Genomic DNA, 22,703 nt, shown 5'->3' with positions numbered 1-22,703 from the left:
GAACACGTTAAGGGGTAGAAAGTGTCAGTTCACATCCAGTTGTAATTTTAATTTAATAGTAACTAAAATCAGTTGGAAATACCACTAGCAATGACAATGTTTCTTTTCTCCTTTCTTCTCCCTCACATTCCCAACCCTCCCTTATGTGTCTCCTTATTTTCCCCTTTTGTATGGCATCAGTCTTTTTTTAAAAAGTGCTGTTTGCTTCGTAAGGTCATTGTTTGGGAGGTAACCTTGGGGCAGATCTGGAGAACCTAAGTAGAGAGTTTGGACTCCAATCACCAACCTTTACCTTTGCTACTTCTCTTTCTTACTGTCAGTACAGGCAGGAGCTCAAATTCAAAGCCCTGTGCACACCTGGGTTCACACACATAATCTCAGTGCCCACATTTTGCACCCTGAAGACTTTTAAGGATATGAGATGCAATACACAATGCCTAGATTAAAATATGAATGACATGGATACAACACTTAAAACTTTCAAACACATTCTTCTGCTTTCACTCATTTATCCTCAAATCAACAGCGTGATGCTGGCAGAGTGGGTGCTCTTGGATGGAAGGGGCTCAGCTGGGGCCATCCTGGCAATGAGGAGTGGGGGCCTCTGTGTCATGGTCCATCCTCATAGGGTTGATGTGAATGAGGGTCAAATGAGATAACATACCTGCTATTTATTTTAAACTAGGATTTCAGTATTGTCTGGCTGACCCCAGTCCTCCTCTCACTTTCCAGATTCCTGCCAAGACAACTTAATGTTTCTTTCCTTTTTTTTTTTTGGTGCACCAAGCAGCACATGGGATCTTAGTTCCTTGACCAACGCGCTGTGCAGTGGAAGCTTGGAGTCTTAACCACTGGGCCACCAGAGAAGTCCCTTAATGTTTCTTATAAGAGTGTTCAACATATGCTAGGCACCTTGTAAAGTGCTCTGCCTGGATTATCTCACTGAATCATCACGACAACTCAAATTGTGTCCCATTTTACAGATGAGAAAAGTGATATTCGAAGTGAGTGAGTACATTCCTGAAGGTCACCCATGTAGCCATTAGGGCAGAGCCAGGGTTTAGACCCAAGTGGTCAGCCTGCAGTAACCAGCCTTCAGCCTTATCTCTCTTTGGACTCCCCAGAGACAGCATACAGTTCTTTAGGAGGGATTAGCATCCTGGTGAGTATAAACAGGATTCATTTAGGCTTTTTAAAAAAATTTGTCCTCGTGGATACCCCTCCAGCTCCCGGTAAGTGATTTTTGTACGGAAACTTAGTCCATTTCCACCATTGCTAGGGAACCAAATAACTTAAGGCCATTGACTCCTCTCTTGAGTATAATAATATTCCTTAACTACCCCAGGTGGGAATAACTAAATGGGGGAAGTAAAATAAAATAAAAACCATCACACAAACCAAGGGATAAGGCATCATGCATCTGGAGACTGAAACTCAAGTTGCAGGTACAATGAGCCAGATACTGGTCCAAACAGTATGAGTACACATATGGGGAATATAGGACAATATTCAGCTAGGAGAAAGCTTCCTGCATAAAAGGGCTGGGTACGACATCCTCTGGACAGGCTCACCACCGGCCATAAAAAGAGGAATTATGAGGACGAGTGAACACTGCTCACATTCACACAGTGCCGCACTGCATTGTCAATTAGCATGCATGTTTCCATAATTGTTATACAAGGGGGAAATTTACAGTGTTAAATGGCCCTCAAATTCACACTTCCGTGTGAGTTTTTGTTTGGTGGTGTGTCTAGTATTAGCATGGATGACTGCCTCTGACATCTCTTTGCCTCTGAAGACAGAAACGACTAACATAAACAATGGGACAGGCACATCAGAGGAGAATGCTACCTATTTGTTCCTCAGGCTAAGATAGATGCACAGATAGACAGATGACAGATAGATAGATAGATACATAGATAGAAAAGTACATAGGTACAGAGACTGACTTATTTTTATTTTTTCAAAGGGGAAGTTTTTGCTGTTCTTATGGTTACCTGATGTTCATGTTGGCCTCTGCTTAAAGAGGTATATTTTGGGTGCAAACTCACATTTTCAAGTTTGGTATTTCACATTGTGTGTGTCTATCTATGTCCAAGGAGAACAAGGGTGACTGTGACTAGAGGACTACAAGAGAGATTTATTTTAATCTCGAGAAGAATTTCTTAAAAACAAAATTGAAAACAAAAAACTCCAAGAGTTGTTGTGAGTTTCAAAATAGTTTAGTCCTCTATCAGTTTAGGTAATTTTGGATATGCTTTGGTTTGAAGACAGGGACTGGAGGAGACGGTATCTCAAAGCCATAGTCTTTGATTGGCACGTGTATAACCCTCAGCTGTCATACACACATATATACTAATGGGCACCACACACAGACCCACACTTATGTTCATCTACCAAAGAGAGAAATACACAAATAACAATACGGGATCAATAAAAATCTTTAAGCTATCAGATAACCAAACGGTCCTCTATACTATAGAATATAAGAGAAAACCCTTGATGATTGGAAAATACTACCCTTTTATTTTACAAATCAGTAAAAATGGTTCAGGGAGGTTAAGTAACCTGTCCAAGGTCACACAGAAAGTTAAACTGGTAATTAAGTGTCACTATTTCATTATTTCCAAATTTACATTCACCCTCAAAGAAACAATATTTACTATTTCTAATGTTATTCAAAAGAATAGGTCATAAGTATAAAGAGGTACTTATTTATTATTTATATCCCCACCTTGTTCCATAAATCACTTAAGATAGTCAGGCATTTGCAAAATAACTGCAAAATGAAGATGATGGTAAAATTTTGAGCAATATCATATGATTTAGACCAAATCCTTGTGTATTAAAGTCAGTTACAAGATTTTATCATCACACCTTAATTTAAAAAAATAAATAAAATAAAATATAAAATAAATAAAGAATAAATATATCAAGATAGGTAATGTCCCTGGACAGAATTGGAGCAAATATAATGGCTCTAGTCCTGGCCTCTAGACAAGAGGAAGCTGCTCTTTTTGCCTCAGTATTTTGTGTTTTAAGGAAATGCTGCAAAGTCACCCCAAGCATGCGAGAGTCTCAGACATCAATACAGAACATAGTCTCATACCAAGGAGGCTTGAGAGTGAGAGTGACTTCAAGGACCAGAAATGGGGTTAGGTGATAGGACGATGGACACGGAGTAAATAGTGCAGTACACTTCCCTTTCATCAGAGGGAAGAAAAATACAAATCTGACGACATATGCTTTGCCAATGATGTGAAACAAAGGGGACTCTCATATCTACTGGTGAGAATAAATTGAATCTATGATGCTACGTATAAGGGGAGAGGCTGGGGGTTAAGATGTAAATTCAGAAGTTCAGTGTCCAGATGGTATTTAAATTCAAAAGATCATCTTAAAAGAATGAGGAGGCAGACAGAAACAAGAAATTCAAAGGACTAAAACATGGGGGCTTCCAATATGTAGAGAGGTTAAAGATTTGAGGAAGATCTATTAAAAGAGACTGAGAAAAGAAGAAACCAGAGAGAGTGATGTCTCAGGAGTCAAGTAGAGAAAGTGTTTCATGACACTTTATCAACTATGTAAAAGCTACAGGCAATTCAAGGAAGGTGAGGATTGAAACTGACCTGGCTTGTGAGCTGATGTTGGCTTACAGGATCACCCTTCTCAGGAGCTGCTGCCTATTAATAAAGGATCTTGGGAACTAGATGTTAATTATAGTAATAATAATTATTGTGTTATTATCACATATAACATAAGGCTGCGGCAGCCTCTACGTGCCAAATGTCTTATATACACTAACCTAATTTTGTCCATACAACAACTGTGCAGGTAGATATAATTACCCAAAATCACAGATGAGAAAAGTTAGGTGCTGAAAGGTTAAGTGACTTATCTGAAGTCACCCAGCTAGCAAGTCTGAAACCAGGATTCTATATCTAAAATATAATGCAGGCTTGCCAACAGACCCCAAAGGCTGAACGTCTAACATCTGGGGTGTCGTGGAGGCTATTGAGAGCAGCAGGCTTTACCCCATTGCCTCAGCTTCTACTTGGTCCCATTCACCCAGTTTAGATAACCAACCATCCCTGGTTAGCCAGGGACAGAGGAGTTGCTGGGATGTAGGACTCTTGGTGCTAAAACTGGGAAGATCTTGGTCACCCTCCATCCAGTGAAACCTCCCCAGTGCCTTTCAAGGAGAAAGCAGCCGTAGTTGCTTGCTGCAGGCTTTGCATTCCGTGTGAGCTTCCCTGGGGGGGGGTCCCAAGCCTCTGCAGAACTGTGACCTGGCTCTCCCATCTCCCTCCACCACTCCCGCTAAGTGGGACTCTGGAGCTAGGAACGAGGAGCAAGGTCACTTTCCCAGGCCTCTTTCATTGATGAACCTGTTCACTAGGCTCCCCTCGGCTTCCTGCTGCAGCCCTTTGGGAAACCCAAATGTGCACCCCCAGTGGTGCCAAGCCCCCAGCTCCCCTGGAAACTAAGCGAGGCTTCCTGGGCATACTGGGGCCTGTTTGTCAAATTCCCTCTGATCTCCCCAGCTAATGAGGTCAAAATAGCTATGTCCATAAGGGATACATTTTCTCAATGGGAACATATGCCTCAGAAAACACATTGAAAATATATATCTTTTCTCGGAGTACAGGCAGAGCAATATAGAATACTAGCTTGTAAAAATGCTCTTTGAAAAGCAGAATAAAAAAATCATAAAACATAGGAAATGAAAAGGGAATCCTCCCAAACCATGCTGCCAGTTGCCATCCGGGAGATTTTCTCATTCCATTTGCAAAGCTTTGTTACAAGCTCAGTTGATAATATACTGAAGGAAACACACATGCCTCAGAGATCCTGGGCCTCTCTTGGGCTTGAGAGAGACCTCACTGCCCCTGCCGTGGGATGCTGGGAGGGAAGCCTTGCTTGGTCCTCACTGTGGCTCTCCTGAATCCCTCTGTCCACTCATACGTCCCCCAGGTCTTCGCCCCTTTCATCCTCTCCGAAGCCCAGAATACAGATCACAGGAGGGTTCATCAAAATGTGGGCTGAGATCCCGGAGACAGCTTCCATGGGGACTGTACTGAGTTGCTAACTTCTGGAAGTCTGAGCCTTGCAGGAGAACTGAAGTGCCCTGATTACACAGGGTTCTTCACAGAATTTAGGCCATTCAGACTCATGAACACCTCCAATTCCCTCTAGACCAGTGGTTCTCAACCAGGGATGGTTTTGCTCTGCCTCCCTCAACAGTTGGCAATGTCTGCAGACATGAGGACACGATGACCTTATGGGCTGTCATAACCGGCAGAGGCTGGAGGGGCACATCCAGCGGGTGGAGGCCTTCTACTAAACATCCTGCAGTGCACAGGACTGCTGCCCACGCAACAAAGAAGTATTGGGCCCAAAATATCAACAGTACCAAGGTTGAGAAATCCTTGTCTAGATACTTCCTTTTGTACCATTACCTCAAATCCACCACAAATAGAATACATTTCATCATCATTTTTCCCAGACCTATCTCATCTCCTGATATCTTAATTTATGTCAATGGCACTACCGTACTTAGTCACTCGACTAGAAATCACAGGCATCAATCACACGCGCGCACACACACACACACACACACACACATACACACAGAGTCCCCATCTAAATAGTCACTAAGCCATGTGAATCTGCCCAAGGGAATACTTTTCACTTATTCTCACTTCAATCTCTACCAAATCCTATCTCTATCATTTCATATCTGAATCCTTGCACCAGCCTCCAGATTCTCTGCTGGTCTCTCTCTATCCCAACCTGTATTAGTCGGTATAAGTTAACTGCTGTCGCAAACAATCCCAAACTCTCAGTAACTTAACACAGTAGATGTTTATTTCTTACCCACATAAAGTCTAATAGGCCCCAAAGAGAGAGGGGCTCTGAGCCACACATTCAGTGACCCAGGCCCCTTGCAACTTGTGGCAGTGTCATTCCCAGAATTTTGAAGTTTTCTGTCAGATCTTCAGCTTCTGGCTAGAAGATGAGAAAGTGAATGTGTAGGATCATACACTATGGGCCAGGCCTGACAGCGGTGCATATCTCTTCCGTTAATTCTTAACTGGCCAGGACTCTGTCACCCAGCCTCTCTTTGCCACAAGGCGGACTGGGAAATGTAGTCCAATTTTATGCTCAGAAGGAAAAGCAGGGCTTCCCTGGTGGCGCACTGGTTGAGAGTCCGCCTGCCGATGCAGGGTACATGGGTTCATGCCCTGGTCTGGGAAGATCCCACATGCCGCGGAGCGGCTGGGCCCGTGAGCCATGGCCGCTGAGCCTGCACATCCGGAGCCTTTGCTCCGCAACGGGAGAGGCCACAACAGTGAGAGGCCCGTGTACCGCAAAAAAAAAAGAAGGAAAAGCAAAATGGCCTTGGTGAATTCATGACAGTCTCTGCCATATATCTTTTCTGTACACTCCTGTCCAATCTTTCTCAAATACCATTTAATAACAGTTTACCACATTTCCATTCAGTTCAGAAACTTTATGAATCAATTCTCAATTATTTACTTAATAAAGACCATCATTCATGTAATAAAGACCTCAACTGCATCACCAATTAAAACACCTCCATCTGTTATTCCCGTCACACCTGGCCCTGCTGCCCAATGAACCCATCACTGCAGGAACCTCTATCCCCGGCATACCATCTCCCACACCACCTATGTGCCTTTGCCTCTGGTTTTTCCCTATTCTGGAATCCTGTCCTTCACCTCTGAATATCCAGACCTACAAATCCCATCCTGAACTCTCCGGCCTGCACTGACCTCTCGTTCTCTGCACCTCAATAATGAATAGCAATGTTGGACTCAGTGCTGACAACATCTCAGGAATGGTGCTAAGCATGGATACGCCACCATCTTTTCATCTGCATGATCTCGTTCACTCTTTCCAACAACCTATAGAGTAACTATTATTCGTCTTACTTTTTCTTTTAAAGAAATGGAAATTGAGGCTCAGAGAAGTAAAGCAACTTGCCATCACACCTCTGGCAAGTGGTGGGACCCCATCCTCCTAACACACCCACAATGCCCCCGAAACGAACAGCCCCGCTGTCTTCTCCTGAACTTCCTCTTACTGACATCTCCTTATGGTTCCCGAAAGAGGAAGAAAAATCTAATACAAATTAGGCAGTATCAGAAAGATGTCCTCTTACGCTAAGGTCTTATGAAGGGAAGAAACCACCACCCTCCCTCTGGCCGAGCCTGAGCAGAAGGGTGAGCCAGGCTGCAAACCTGCTTCTGCATGACATTCCAAACTGGGAGTCAGCAGGTCCAAGCAGGGACTCTGGCAGGCAGCAAAGAGTGTGCTCTTGCTAGATTATTTGGGCCCGGGACCTGGCAGGCCAAGCCACCAGGGATGCAGCCATGGGTAGGAAGGTCAGAGAGAGGAAAGGGGAGCTGTGTGCTCTTGAAAGGCACATTCATATGTGAGAATGGGCTGCTGTGTGGGTGGGAATGTGTGCCCAGCCTGGCACCACAGAGGCAGAGGAGGGACCTGGCTTCCCTGGGAGAAGAGCTGGCTTTGCCCAGGACCCGTGCAAGAAGCCCTTTCCATGCCAACCGCCGGTCCAGCCATATGAAAGGAGGCTTTTTTCCTTAGTGGAGTAAACTTGAACAAGTTACCTTCCTCCCTGTGCCTCTGTTCCTTACACTGTAAAGGGGAATTAACTCATGACTTACTTCATAAAGTGGCTATGAGAATTACATGAGTTAATACAAGGTGCTTGGAACCAAAGCTATTACTATTGTTTCTACATCTTGCAGGAAGGTGAAGATATTCCATACCCAGCTGGAACACATATTTAGTTTTAGCTTTGCCATCACAGACCACAGACCCAGAGAGTTAGATGAGCTCCTTGTTTACTACGAAGCGTCATGCCCTTTGGTGACTTGGGCATCCTATCGCCCATTCCTGCCTTACCTGCAGGGCAGTGCGAGTGAGATTCTCCACGAAGGGCAGTGAGGAGCACCTAGCTCACAGTACCTTCTACACCCACCCACCATGGCACCCGAAATCTAACCACTAGGGCAAGGTTCTTTGGGCTTCAGAAATCTTAATCTTGTGGACATCACAGATTTCCTGAGAATTTGATCAAGTTATGGACCCACCCACACCCACTCACACAAACTCAGATAGGCACATAGAAACATTCTCTTCTATGTGGCATATAATTTCAGGACATTCAGAGGCTTTCTAAAGTCTAGCCCAGTTTAGCAAATGCTGGCTTACGGGCATTAACTGCATAGCAATGGAACTAAACTTGGGAGTTTTCTTCAATAGCGCTTTTATGTTGAGGGAAGAAATGGGCGTTAAAGGTTGCAGATTACCTCATAAGGATGAGAACCTCGAGTGGAGACTTGCTTTCAGCTGAGCCCCATCCCTCACCCAGAAGGGACCACTGGTAAATCCCATACCTCTCCCCTCTGTGCTCACAAAACTCTGCCACCACACCTTCAGCAGGACCTTACTGGTTTATTACCCTCCCCTGCCAGCATCCCCAAGAGTCACCCGGGAATCACCTGTGACTCTGCTGATGTGTCCACCTGTGCCAAGAAGGCTCTTCTTCCTCTCCCACCCAGTAAAGGGACACAGCGAGTGCTGCTAGGACACTGCTATGCCCCTGCCCCAGCCCACCACTTCAATCCCAGGACACTCCATCCTTCAAGACCGTCACCATGCCCTACTACTTTCTTGCAGCCTTTTAGATTCTTCATTCCTGGGGTGGCCAGGAGATCGGGGACAAAACCCTTGAATGAATTCCAGAATAAAAACCACTCAGCTCTGTCCACTGTGCTTCCTCTTCACCTGCAGAACCCACGGGAGACATCAAGCAGGCTCTCATGGCAACTTGTATTTCCTACCCTAAGTAAACTGTAAAATGGGTTTGGAAACAGAATGAGCACCTTGGACCCTGAAGCTTGCCCCAGTCCTTCCCTTTGAAAAGGGACACAATGTAGATAGTCCACAGAAGTAGAAAACCTTGTGCTGGAGTCTAAAAGTCCATCTCCTCTGCAGCTCTGAGCCCACAGAAGGAAGGTTCTCCACGCTGGGACCTCAGCCTTGTGCACAGAGGGTGAAGTGAAAAAGCTGCTGCTTCTTGGCCATTACTCAGGGCAGCCTGCCGGCAAGGGGGGAGAGGGAGAAGAGCAGGGTGAAAATGGAAAGGAATTTGTACCTTTTTATACAGAACCGTGCTACTGCTGGTGTCACTATTCAGGTATCTTAGCAGCAAGAATAGGTGACAAAGGAAACCAGGTAAAGAGTGTGGGTATCTGAGGCCTTTCTAAGCATAGTTGTGATTGTAAAGAGGTCGTTGAAATACCCAATATGGGAATCGTGTCAGAGGGATTCTGAGAGTTTTTGGTGCAGATGCTCATGTCCACCCAGATGTGTTTGGGAACACACATCTGGCATTGTACAAGCCTTTGTATATCTGTGTGTGCATCTGTGTTTGCACTCATGGGTTTGGAATTGATGTCAGGGTCTACTTATGTAGGTACATGTTCAATTAATATAGCGAGAGAAGAAAATAATTTTGTACAAAGCAGTAGGAGCGTTTTACAAAACAACAGTGCTATTCTTTAACAATCCTACCTTCTCTTTTCCGCGCCTTTAAATTCACCTGGAAAAAATACTGGTGTCCCCGTTCAATGACGGAGAGGGTACTGCTTTTGAATGGAAATCAGGGCATTACCTCAACCTGACAGTATAAACCAAGAGTCAGAAAACTATGGCCCTGCGTCAAATCCAGCTCACCAGTTTCCCCTACAACAGCAGAGCTGAGTAGCGGCAACAGCGACCACGTGGATCATTCTGTCCAGCCCGTTAACTGTAAAGTTTGTACCCTCCTACTATCAGTCTTGCCTTTTCAGGATACTCCACCCCCAGGGTCACTAGTCATTTCACTAAGGCTGAAACTGAAAACAGAGCAGACTCCTGTGTGCTCAACTTTAACCTAGAATTCAAGTTCAATAGCACAAGTTCTCTGGGAAGCCACCGGGATGTTCTTTCTTCTGTGGCTCATATTTCGGGTGGAGGAACTCTGAGTTCCTCCCTCAACCAGTGGAAATGCTGAAGGCAGGGCACCGAGTCCCAGAGCAGGTGCAGAAACCAGGTGACCATGAAACACTGGACCGGCTCCTTAACATCTCTGGGCCTTTGTATGTCAGCACAATCACCCAGCTTGTAGTCACTGCATTTAGATCTTGGATAAGGGTAGTACTGTCTTTAAGGGTGTGCTTCCTCTGAATCAGTTAAACAATCCTCCTTCCTCCAACCTTATTGGGGACACAACTGAGGCCCCCTTAGAATCCTGGACACTCATGGAGTAACCCTGAAAGAAATGCTGAGTTCTATGAAGAAATGTAGTTTAAATACATAGATCACTATGACTATGATATGTTAGACCATTTTTGTCTATGATGTTGACAGACCTCTCCAATCATCAAATTCTTCTCAGGGAAGCAAATCCAGAGAGATGGATACAGGCATATTGGGCCCTTAGTGCTACTGATTACGCAGAGTCAGAAGATAGAATCTTTGGGAATGGTGAGCAAATATATATTGATATAGAGTACAGCCTCCTCTCACGGGAAACCCAGTCTTTTCTTCTGAGCAGACCAAGATTCAGAAATCAGAGTTTGCTAGTCACTTAGCTGAGAACCTGAACTATGTCACAGAATCCCTGTGTTCGGCTTCCTCGAAGCTAAAACATGGCATGTGATCAGCTTTCCTGCTGGCCATCAGGGGACTGCAGTCCATAACCTGTGTAAGCCTTGACCTTCTCACCCTAGAGATGCTGAAAAACAGATCAAGGCCTGGCAATATCTTCCCCATCCGGCCCTGTTCCAAAGTTGCAATCAATATGCAACTCAATCTCCCTTAACTCTGACATTAAGAAATAATGAGCCCAGTGTCATGCTGTGTGCCATGCTTCCTAGAGGATGGAGGGAAGAGATTTGAGGGCTTGAGCTGGAGGTGACCTCATCCTCTGGCCATGCTCTGCTTTTGCAATGGTGATTCCTCACATTCCTTTGCAGAGCTGCAGCCTGTGCATCTGACTCTGCACACGTTGTTTTTCCTAAAGAGCCATTTATTATGACACACAGTGTACATAAAGGTTGGAACCATCCACTGTACTTTGATTTGCTATAACTGTCACTTGTAATGCTTGCTTCTCATTTATACCCAAAATGGAATTCTCCAGCATGGCACCAATACCACCAAGTACCCTTCCAGAAGGGAAGGATTTGTTTTCAGCTGCTTCCCTGCTCAGCTCTGATAGGAGGCTGCCTGGAAGCAGGGGCGCCAGACCCTGTCCTGGGGCTGTGTTGGAAAGCAGACAATGAGCGTGGTGGTCATCCTCAAGGGGCACTGTGTCCTTGTAATGAAGGGCGGAGCTCTTGCTAGGAGCCTGGCGATGACTGGGGAGGGGCAGACACCCGCCATCACTGATGTCCTCAAAACAACTGACAGGCTGAGATAAATCAGTCTGTGTACCTCCCCCCCACCCCGACCTTTCCACCACCCCTGTGGGAAGGAGGGAGACCTTGTTGTCTCTGAGAAGGTGAGCAAAGGAAGAGGCGGAGGGAGATGGATGTTTCCCAGGCACACTGATCCTTCAGTGTAAAATCAAGAAAACAGAGGCCGGAGGGAAATGGGATGAGGCAAGCACTTCGTCAGAAAAAAGGTTTCCTGCAGCATGAAACTGTATTTAGGGGAATACACCTTAAGAAGAGGCACACTCTCTAATCCAACTGCATTAGCCCCTCCACAGGCTGATTTCCCAGAAGGTACCACATCTGCTAAGGCTCAGTTTACTGAGCCAGAATTTGATTTCTGCATCTATCTAGGTACCCTGATACGAGGAAGAGGGGCATCCTTGGTCACAGAATGATATGGGGCCCAGGAGCCATCAAAAGAGGGAACACGTGAGGGTCTCTGGCCAGAGCAGGGTTAGTTGTCTGGAACTGGCCAAGAGCAAAGGCAGCGCCATCCAGGCCGGAAGTTGGGACAGTGGCACAGTAACACACGCGGGCTAAGCTGTGTTTGGTCAGGCCTGGTTTTGAGACAAGAGTCCTGGACCTGAGCCCTTATTCTGCCATTCTATGTGAGTCTGAGAAATCACCGGCTGTCTCTGCTCTTCCATTTCTCACTCTGTCCAATGATGGACAGAAATTCTACCCTTCAAGTTCCTTCTCTGGGGATGCTGATGAGAATATTCTTCAGACTGCCCTGTGAAGATGGTCTCATGCTTAGAAAGACTGTTTCTTCCTGAGTTACAACAAAAGTTTCCCAGTTAGTATTTCCTCTCAAGCTTAAGAATAGGCCATGTAATTTCACAAATGTGGCCCCAAAGAAAGCACCACCCAAGGCCATTTGTGGGCAATTTCTCTCTCGCACATTTGGAGGATAATAGCTTTGGGTTCTAATCCAAAACATGTATACGTCCCTGTGTGCAAGAGGGGATGAAGAGGGAGGATATAGTGGAGTGGAGGGGAAAGGCACAAAAAAAGTAAGAAGAAGGGGCTGCGGAAAATGGAGATAGAGAAAAGAGCCAGCTGGAGATTAAGCAACTACAACGCAAGTGGGACTAAACTCACGAAACCGGTGGAGGAACTCACTTGGAAAAGCACTGTGATTTCTCCTGGAGAAGCCACCAGTGAGTCTGGTGTGATAATTTTTAAGAACCTGGAGACAAGTGCTGCCACGAAAGGTGATAACTGTTAAAACACAATCATACTTATAGCCTTCTGGTCATCTGCTAAATGTTCTCCTGATTATATTTCAATCCTGGTTTCTTTGCGATGCCCTGTCTCCCATAAGCCAGGTTGAGCCTTCCATGATTATGTCATCTCATTTGGACTTGGACTATTTGGACACTCTTCCTCTCACGCATGCTTTCCATGGGATGGCCATTGGAGGAGCTGTCAGGAATAAAGGCTGATGCTATCCAGGCTCACTGCCTGCTGATGACCTCCACATGATGTCTGTAACACGTGTCCTTAACGTGCTGGATTGAGGGCCTCACTATAGTTCCCATGCATGTTTCTATTTAATGAAGAGAGCCAAGTGATTCTGGAGATGAAAGGAATTCAGGAGATGAAAAATACACACTTAGCACTTAAAAAAAAAAAAAATTCCATTCCAAAGAGGGAGATGTCAAAGGAAGGACATAGGGCAATATGATGGGTGGGGTTCACTGTAGCAGGCTTCAGACCAGAAGTGAGAGTGGCAGTGGGTGCCTCTAGCAAAGGCAAACACCAGATCTGAGGGTCAGACTATCTTATCAAACTGGGGCTGCAACACATATATGGGAAGTGAGGAAACGTATTCAGTAGAATTGAAATCTGTAACACCTAGAGCTCCAGGCAGGAAAGCTTCTGGGCTCACAGTGGTCCACAGGCTGGAACAGAGGGAATTAAAGTGGAGGTGAGAGCAGCCCAGGGCCTGATGTCCTGAGATGTCTCTTCCATTAAGCCCTGGGCCACTGATTAAGCCCCGAGTGCTCAGTAGGCTGCTCTTAAGGTAGCTTTAAACAGAAACACGCATAACAAGATTATGTGTTTATCAGTTGACAAAAATGGTAGGACCAGAGGCTCACAGGAACCTAACCCTGAATTTCCCCTAGGAGCAATGGTTCAGTGTTCACTAATTCAGTATTCTGGTGACTTTAGAGAACATGGTTACTGCAAATAATGAGAGTCATGGGAGGCCGATGGCAGAAGCGAGGGGGTGGGTACTAGCATGGGGGACTTCTGTGTTTGACTAGGTAAAGAATAGAAGACAGAGTTGGAAAGTAGCGGACCTGGTCATGGAGAGCTGGGAAGCCAGCAGGAAACGTGGGACTAAATATGCCAGCTTGCTCAGGATGGTCCCTATCCCTGCATGCCAGAGGGGGAAACAGCTTCTCCCAGAACCCCGTGCAAGTTGCTGCTACCTAGTAACAGTGCGGTGATCATTAATTAATAAGCACATTGAAAACTTAAGCAGACAGACCCACAGTTAAGGGGCCGCAGAGACCCAGAGAGGGTATCTGAAGGGGCTGCCTCTTTGCAGTCCGGTTTATGACTCTTCAGGGAAGGCTAAGCTACAGACTTATTATTTTCCTTCTGGGACTAAAAAGAGAACCGTAGTTTCCTGCCCTATTAAGCCTCTGCCTTTCATGATCATTAAAACACCTTTAAATACTTCATTTCTCCCCCTTAAAGTGTTCCAGGCATAAGGGAAGCTATTAGTGAATTAATAGGAAGTAACCTTGTTCCAAAATAACAAACACATGATGCCATTTGAATTTGGCTTCTCTCTTCTTCCCTTTTGGGTGTTCAGAAATAGCCACTTACAAACACATGAAGGCATTTGCCTCAGTGGTAAATATGTCTTTCGTGTCGATTTCAGCAGGCAACTCGCTGCAGACGTGCACATGTGTGCTCATTTCCTGCCCTCCAAAATTATTTTTTTTGGTTGTGGACATATGGTGAGCGATAGTTGGAATAGTTATTCAGGGCGCAGACTCTCCTCTGGGATCCGTGGGACAAATCTTGCTCCTTCTGTCAAGTCAGAGTCAGCGAGGATGTACTGAGCACTGCAGTGGGCAAGGGGTTTTAATCGGGTGTGCGCACTCACCACCAATCTCATAATAAAATCATTCTCAGTCCTCTATGGCATGTTAATGGTCAAACGGATAATAACTAGTGAAGCAGCTCACAATTTGTAAGAGCTTAACTATCATCCAGGTACTGTTCTATGTAACTTGCAGGTATTAAGTAATTTAATTCTTAAACAACCCTAGGAAGTAATTATTAATATTATTGCCATTTTATAGATAAGAAACTTGGGCAGGGAGAGTTAGTCTAGGCAGGTAACTTGCCTAAATCTGGAATTCAAAAGATGGATAGGAGTGTGATCCAGACAACTTATTGACATTTAATTGGAGTTTGAGTTTCATTCTCTGCATATTCTCCTCTCTCTTGCAAACTGCCACCTCTCCTGAGAAGGGAGCCAAGCCCTGGGTGCCCCCTGGGCTCTGGAAGATTTGTGTAGCAGGTTGGAAACTGAAGATTCTGAAGTGCCCCCTCTTCTTGTCTTCCATGAAAGCCTAAATTCATAAATAAGGGGTTACTGCAAACTCCTGGGACACAGAAAGAAGTGAGTAGTTCTGAGGGAGCTAGAGAGAGGAGAGATGGCTCCCAGACTGGGCCAAAGAGGATGCTAGCAAGTCCTGGGAAGGCAGAGACCCATGCCCCACTCCCAGGAGTGCAGGACCTCAGAGAAGAACAGCTGTGTGGTCTCCCCAGGAAGGTTGGACCCTGGGCAGTGGGACCCCCACACCCCCACCAGTCTAGGTCCTGTAGGCTCTGCAAAGCCTGAGAGTGACAGAGTCACCCACCTTCCAGGAGGACATGGGCTTGGAGAGAGAACAGATCTGAAATAAGCATGGTGGATTGAAAACCAGAGGCTCCTCCTCCTTTTTCCAGCTACAGGGAGACTTAGAACCCCCAGGAAGGAGGAGGAATAATCACTGAGATGGAATTTATCATTATTCTGGGCAGACAGCAGCTTAGAGTTTGATTTAAAGAAAATTATGAAATGGGCAGTTTTTGTAGACCACGTTGGTGGTGTGAGAGTCTCCTACCCAATATGAAGTGTTTAGAGAAGATTCCACAGAGGAGGAGGGAGGACTTGGACTCTTAAAGGAAGAGTCAAGGCTAGGGAGGCAGAAGGAAGGACAGAACCATCTGGCCAGATGCAAGAGAGGGGCCACTAGTGAGGACAGAACGAAAGCACAAGGTCAGAGCAGAGGCCAAGAGCAGCCCGGGCTGGAATGGGGGGCTGAGGCCTGTGGGGAGATATGCCTAAGAGACCAGACGGGGGTGTGGGCTTGCCTTTAGGCTCGCTCCACTAAGGCCTGCTTTGCCGGCACACTGTGTCAATCCACTGGCAAGAGTCACTTTGAGACAAGCCTACTGGGCATCATTCTGTCCTACCAAGCAGTCTTATGTCTTCCTGACTCTTGACTCCGTCCATGCTGTCTTATGCCTGCAATACCTGTCCCTTCGTACCCACCCCAACCCTTCCTCAGCATCCCCAAACCCCACAGATAAGTCACCATATCCTCGCTGTCATTTAAGGCTTAATCCAGCCACCACCTCAAATACAAAGCTCGCTCTGACCCCTCAGGGGACCAGCCCTGTGGTTACACTACTCTCCGCTGGACTGCGGTTCAGTATCTTTTCATGCTGTCCTGTTCTTCTGTGCACTTCATAATGGCAGGAACCACATCATTTTCACATCGGGACCCTCACAGTGCCTGGCACATCTGAGAAGGGCTGATACTCCCTGGGTGAGCGTTGCAGAGCTGTGGTTAGCTGCACACAGAGGGAAACGTCTGGGTGTTTTATGAACAATCCTCACCTCTGCACCCTCTGTCCATGGTGCACCCAACCCCCAGGATGGTGGTCACTCCTCTGGGTCATTGCTGGAGGGGCTGCTCAAGGGCAAGTACATGACCTGGGCAGGTGACAACACATCATCCATCGTCTCTAGTGTCACAACAGAGCACAACCCCAGGGAATGAGATGGAGAAGGGAGAAGTCTTGACATAGAACTCAGAGTAACGAGGGCAGTTGTGGGTCACAGGCACTCTGGAAGGCCTCTGAGCGTGTGCGGTAGCATAGAGCTCAGGGTTTCAGGACAGAGGAGGGCAATGCTGTCAAAAAAGGAGGGGCAGATGTGGAAAATCTACCCCTCCCTGGAGCAGAGGACTGGAGAAGCAGTTGGGCATGGCCTGGGGTAATGCTAGGAGAATCAGGCCTTCGGGTGACTCCAAGTAAGAGATCGGTCCTTCCCACTGCAGCAGCGACACGCAAGAGAAGCAGTCCACTTTGATACAGAAACGGCGGAGGATTTCAATTCAGGGGAACTGGGCTTGCATTTTGACTCAGCCACTAATTAGCTGTGTGACCCTGGTAGAGTCATTTGACTCTACCTCTCTGAGCCTCCATTTCCTCATTTATAAAATGAATGGGTTGAACTCCAGGGAGATGATTACTATAGCCCTTTTTAGCTATAACAGGCTAGGACGTTATTTAAACCCATCACAGCTGTAATGTGACAGCCTTCTGAGGCTTTCCTTCTTCCATACGGTCCTACATCTACATGAAGAGGGAAAACACATGCATTGTAACCCAGAAGCATTTGGGGAAATGGTATAAGCAAAGCATCTAAGACATTTATCAAGAAAATCTGAATATCCAGCCCCAGGCCTGAGAGGAGCTGGGAATATTTCAGGGCACATTAACCACTGTTGTGGTAACTAATTATGCACATTGACTCTGAGTCTGTTTCAACAGTCACATCTCAGAGTGTAATTCCTACACTGTTTCCAGGGAGGGAGGGACCTGAGCAAACGCTAGTGAGTCTTCCTAGAGTCTGAACTGCGGACTGGTAATAGCTGGCATTTCAAAAATGTAGCCTTTTGTTTCTTGAAAAACTGCTTAAAAGCATTCAACTCCCCCATCTCTGATCCTCCTCTGAAAAAGAAAACCGTAAATATGATTTCAATCCATTGTGTTAATATCAGGATGCACACACACAAGTCTCTGGGATCCAGTGTCGAGCAAAAACCCATCTGTGATGCCAACGACTTCCAAGAGAAAGAAGGGCAGTAACGCTTTCAGGTGTCTCGAGAAGTGAGAGTTCAGTGGTCACTTGCTCTAAATACAGAAGGTAAAAAAAAAGAACTCATGTATCAGTGTGATGTTATTTGAAAATAAAAACTGATAAAAATGTATTGGAATAGTTTGACAGATTTGAATGTGTATCTTCCCCTAAAATAATTTATCTCTGCAGAGACATCCGTCATTGAAACCACTGGCTTAACTGATCTAAATTCCCACTGTTTGCCATTTGCTCAAAGCCTTATCCATGTCCCAATTAAAATCTCTGCTGGCAAACACTATGAGAGATGTCAGAGCAATTTTCATAAAAGAGTAAAAGAAGGAAAGCACACAGAATTTTTAACAATGTATTAGTTGGCATGAAGGCAAAGAGTGATACGCGTGGGTCATGTTGGGGAGTGGGCCCTTGAAGGATTTTCTTATCAACAAAACTTGGCCGTCTTAGGTTGAAGGGTATATCCAATCAATCAATCAATCAATCAATCATTATTTACCTAAAATATAATAGGGGAAATAGCTAATATCACAATATTTTGGAGGTAGAGGCTAGGCATATGATATAAGGCCTTGCCATTCAGGGTGGCCTTGTACCAGAGCATCTCAGTGTCACCTCGAAGCCTCAGGTCCACCCAGGCCTACTGAATCAGAATCTGCATCTTAACAATATCCCCAGATCAATGGGATTCATATCTTTATTAAGGTCTGACAAGTGTAAGTAGTAGGCATGAATTCAAGAAACTAAAAGTAGGTGTGTGTGTGGGGGGGTGCATGTGTGTGAGGGGGCGTGTGTTGGGAAAAAATGTGTGAGTACAGACCGTAAATGTGGAGTTGGAATTTTGAACCCATCCAGTGTATTCCAGAGCCCATGTTCTTTGCCACCAAGCTGTTCTGCCTAAGAGACATTTGTATGTGAAGCCTATATCCACAGTCTCCACTTGAATATCTCCAGTGACAGGCATCTCACTCATTCTCAGGTGGCAACCTATTCCATTTTCAGTAGTTACATAGCTCATTTTTCAAAGACCTGGAATGATTTGGCTATGGTGATAAACTGACACCTTGCAGGGGTCCTGGATCTCTCTGAAAAACATATGAATATCTCATCCCTTTTCTCCATTCAATCCTTGAAGTATCTGGTGATGGCTCCTGTGACTGCTCTTAGACTGGACTGTCCTTTGCAAGGATATGGTTGTCAACTCCAGGCCATGACTGCCAAAGGGAAATCCTAGGGTGAGAACAGTACCTGCCTCGAATGTGTTTTGTGAAGAGCGGATAAAATAATCCACATGATGCCCCCAGTCAATGATCAACAGCACGTAGTGAGTGCGCAGCGAAGGCCAGCTATTATTATTCCCAGCTTAAACACTTGTTCAAGAAAGGCCTTAGAGAAAAGGCAGAGTTTAATTGTATCTTTAAAAGATGGAATGTTAAGTACAGAACGTAAGTCAGCCAAAAGGGCATCCTGGAGGGGCAGGGACTTGAAAGCACCAAGCATCAGAGTTGGAGATGGTGGATTAAAAAACAAAAGCAAAAAAAAGTGATTAAGTCTGATGAGAGTAAAAGGTTTGTAGACCAGTGAGAGAGACAGCTAGAAAGGTAAGTGAAGGACAGATGATGCTTTTCAAAAGTGTGACTCTGAGAAGGGCGGGTTGAGAGCTAAGCAACATGAGACCACCAGAGGCACCTTTTAACTGAATCTGGAGCCTAAGCAGTGGCTCAGAGGAAGGTATGGGGTCTGACGTCACAAGGCACACACCTGCCCTTCGTATTTGGTTGACCCATATGGTATCGCCGATACTACCTTGCTTTTGACCTAGAAAACCAGCAATTTCGTTTTGTTCAAGCAAATACAAGTCCCTTCCCTGCCTTTAATGCATAAGGGAGGTGTGGCTTGTCAGGAAGACAAATCTACCTTTGTGCCCCTGCCCCACCCATGACTTCCTCAGAGGCTGAGGGAGCCTATGGAAAAGGGATTTGGAAGCAAAGGCGTGACATGCTGAATCATCAAAAGGCATGTTACTTTCTGGGTGTCCCAGGGCTCCGGTACCACGGTGACCAGAAGAGCTTTGTCTCATGGATCCACTTTCCAGAAGCATCCACAGTTTACTGCTGATGTAGGCACCCCAAGAACCTTCTTGCCTTCTACCCAACTCCAAGACTCTTGCCCAGGCTTTAAAATGTTAGCTTTGCATAGAGCATTCGCAATCATTTGGGTAAAAACTAAATTCAGAACAAAACAAAACCCTGGGCTCCTTCTGACGGCCTGAAAGGACAGTTTAGGAAAAAAGTAAGAGGGAAGCAATTTATTGAGAAGGGAAAAAAAATGCTAACAAGATATTTCAAAATAACGGCAGCTGCGTGCACTTCCAGCGTGAGGGCCTCGCCTGGGCCCATTTTGGTAACGACGGGAACTGCTGCTTTTTCTTTCCCAGGCATATGTTTAAAGCGCCCTGCAAATGATTTCATGTTGGATCGAGCTCCACTACTCACAATTCATATTTGGTCTAAATTACACTAAATGTTATTTCAAGGTTTACAAGTTAATTATTACAGTATAGTATTTACTCCATTATATAGAAATTACTGCAGTATCTAACGCCTAAAGGGTTTTCCCCCTCGCATATGAAGGACAGAGAATATTTTAGAGTTTTTTCAAGCAGAACAGGGCTCACTGGGGTGTGTGTGTGAGTGTGCGTATGGGATGGGGGCTGGGAAGACGGTACACGGAGATTTGCCGGCACAGGCCCACGTTCTTTAGGATGTAGGTTACAGGGAGCACTGGTAGATAAGCCTATTTTAGCCGAAGTCCCAGGAAATAGCACATCCTATCTGTAGGGGCTAAGGAGATCGTGCTGATGCCCGCAGATATGCAAGAGGTCCACGTCACCTCCCGCGTGCCCTCGATGAACAGTGCAGAACAAAAAACCCTTTTGACCTACAGATGAACGAAGATTGGGTTTACTCAGCTCTGGGAGGCAGACGCCTGAGAGACCTCAACTGCAATCTGGCTCACCCTCTTCGGGCTTGTTGTGGAGGTTTAAGTGGTCTCCTTACATACACCCTCCCACCAAACACCCCACCCCTTGCCGCAGAAGGGTCAGCAATGAGACACCTGGGAGCCCCCTGCTCTGGGCTACATTCACACCTCTTTGCTCCATTCCGACTGAGTTCTTTGTTCTGGCGCCAAACCCAAAATGGATTCCACGAGCATCCTGCTTCCCAAATGTTGGTCCAAACGGCAGCCTGTAGGTCTGGGAACCCCAGGGGCCTGACAGGAAGTTGAGCTGAAGGACAGGCTTGGGATCCAACTCCACATTTTGCTCCTCTGGCTGCAGCCCAGCATCTTGGGCTAGTCAGCCGCAGCTTCCTCTTGAAGTGGCCCATCCTCCACAGAAGCCCAAGCGCCATTACCTTGATGGAAGGTGAGCAGACAGAAAAGGAGAATGTGGCAGTCACAGAAACGTCGTGTCCCCAGACCCTGGCCCCTCTTCAGGAGGACAGAAAATGGTGATCAGTGTGACCAGGTGAGTCGGTGTACACTGAGTGAACACCCTCTGCGTGTCTAGGCCTGAGGTTGGCGCAGTTGGAAGGAAAGGTGGTCGGTACTTCTCGTGCATGCTTTCTCCAAATGCAAAGGGTTCCATGGCTCAGCCTTCTCACTGTCACGGAGGCAGAGACAGAGGGGGTGAAGGGAGAGAAAGTGCTAGTGTGTTTTCTCCTAAAGTGCTCTTGACACCACTTCCTCTTGGCAGGTGGAGGAGGAACCTAACGCTGGAGAGTTGAAGTGCAAACGCTCTTGGAGCTGGTTCCTAGGGCTCACAGGTGGGCTTCCAGTTTTAGGAAGGCTCCTGTTACGCTGGAGCACAGGACCTGCCTTCCTTCGACCCTAGCAATTGTTCAACAGACCACTGTTTGGCCGATGGACACTGGAGGATAATTTATCCCAGAGCTTGCTCATTCCCCGGCCTCTCACCTTAATCACAATCATAATCGCTGGCTTCTTACCATCCAGGTACACCCCTCTCCCCTCTGCCTCTCACCCTTCCAGTCTAGTAATCTTTGCAAAATGTACATCTCATCACACCTAACTGCCCTGCTTTAAATCCAGTAGTTTCCCATGGCTCTCAGCATAAATCCCACTTCCTTGAATGGCTAACCACACCTCACGTGGCTGAGCTCTGCCAGCCCCTCCTGCCCTCCCTCTACCATTTTATTTCCTGCAGTTCTTAAGGTCCAGCCACTCTGGCCTTCTTTAACCCCTAGACCCTACGCCTTCCCCTTCCTACCTCTGGGAGTTTACTTACGCTGCTTTTGCCAGCCTCCCCATGCCACTCCTCCCTGACCTCCTTCTGGTGGCTCTCTGTAACCTGTCCTTCAGATCCCAACTCAGGGATCTCCCCTGACATCTGGACTCAGGCAGTTCCTGCCCTGGCCTTTCCCACGATTCATATAAACCCTCACGCTGAGCACTCATCTTACTCTATTGTATTCAGTCGTTAACTATCTTTCTGCTCTGCTGGACCATAAGCTCTGTGAGGGCAGCTGTCTCATTTGTCCTGATCATTCCCGGCAACTAGTAAAGTGATTGGCAATGGTAATACATATTTATTGAAAAAAAGATGTTCTTGAGTGAATTCCAAGAATACTTAGAGAAAAAAGTAGGCAGTTTAGTGTATCAACTGGGTGGAGAAACGTGGCAGCAATACTAAAGAGAGCTAATATGTACTGGGCACTTACTACGTGCCAAGCACTGTACAGCTGTTTAAGTTTCCCACAATCCAATATGAGACAGGTGCTCTTATTGTACCTCTTTTGAAGAAGGAAAAACTGAGATGCAGGGACAGTAAGTAATACGACCCTGGGTACCTGGCTCATAAGAGGCAGAGCCAGGAAGTAATCCCAAGCAGTTGGGTGCAGAGTTAACACACTTGTAACCATTCTGCTAGGCTGACTCCCACTGAGCTCGATGTGGGAGAGAATAACAGGCATCAA

This window comes from Orcinus orca, chromosome 13, assembly GCF_937001465.1.
Source record: "Orcinus orca chromosome 13, mOrcOrc1.1, whole genome shotgun sequence".
NCBI lineage: Eukaryota > Metazoa > Chordata > Mammalia > Artiodactyla > Delphinidae > Orcinus > Orcinus orca.
Note: the sequence above shows the minus strand (reverse complement) of the source record.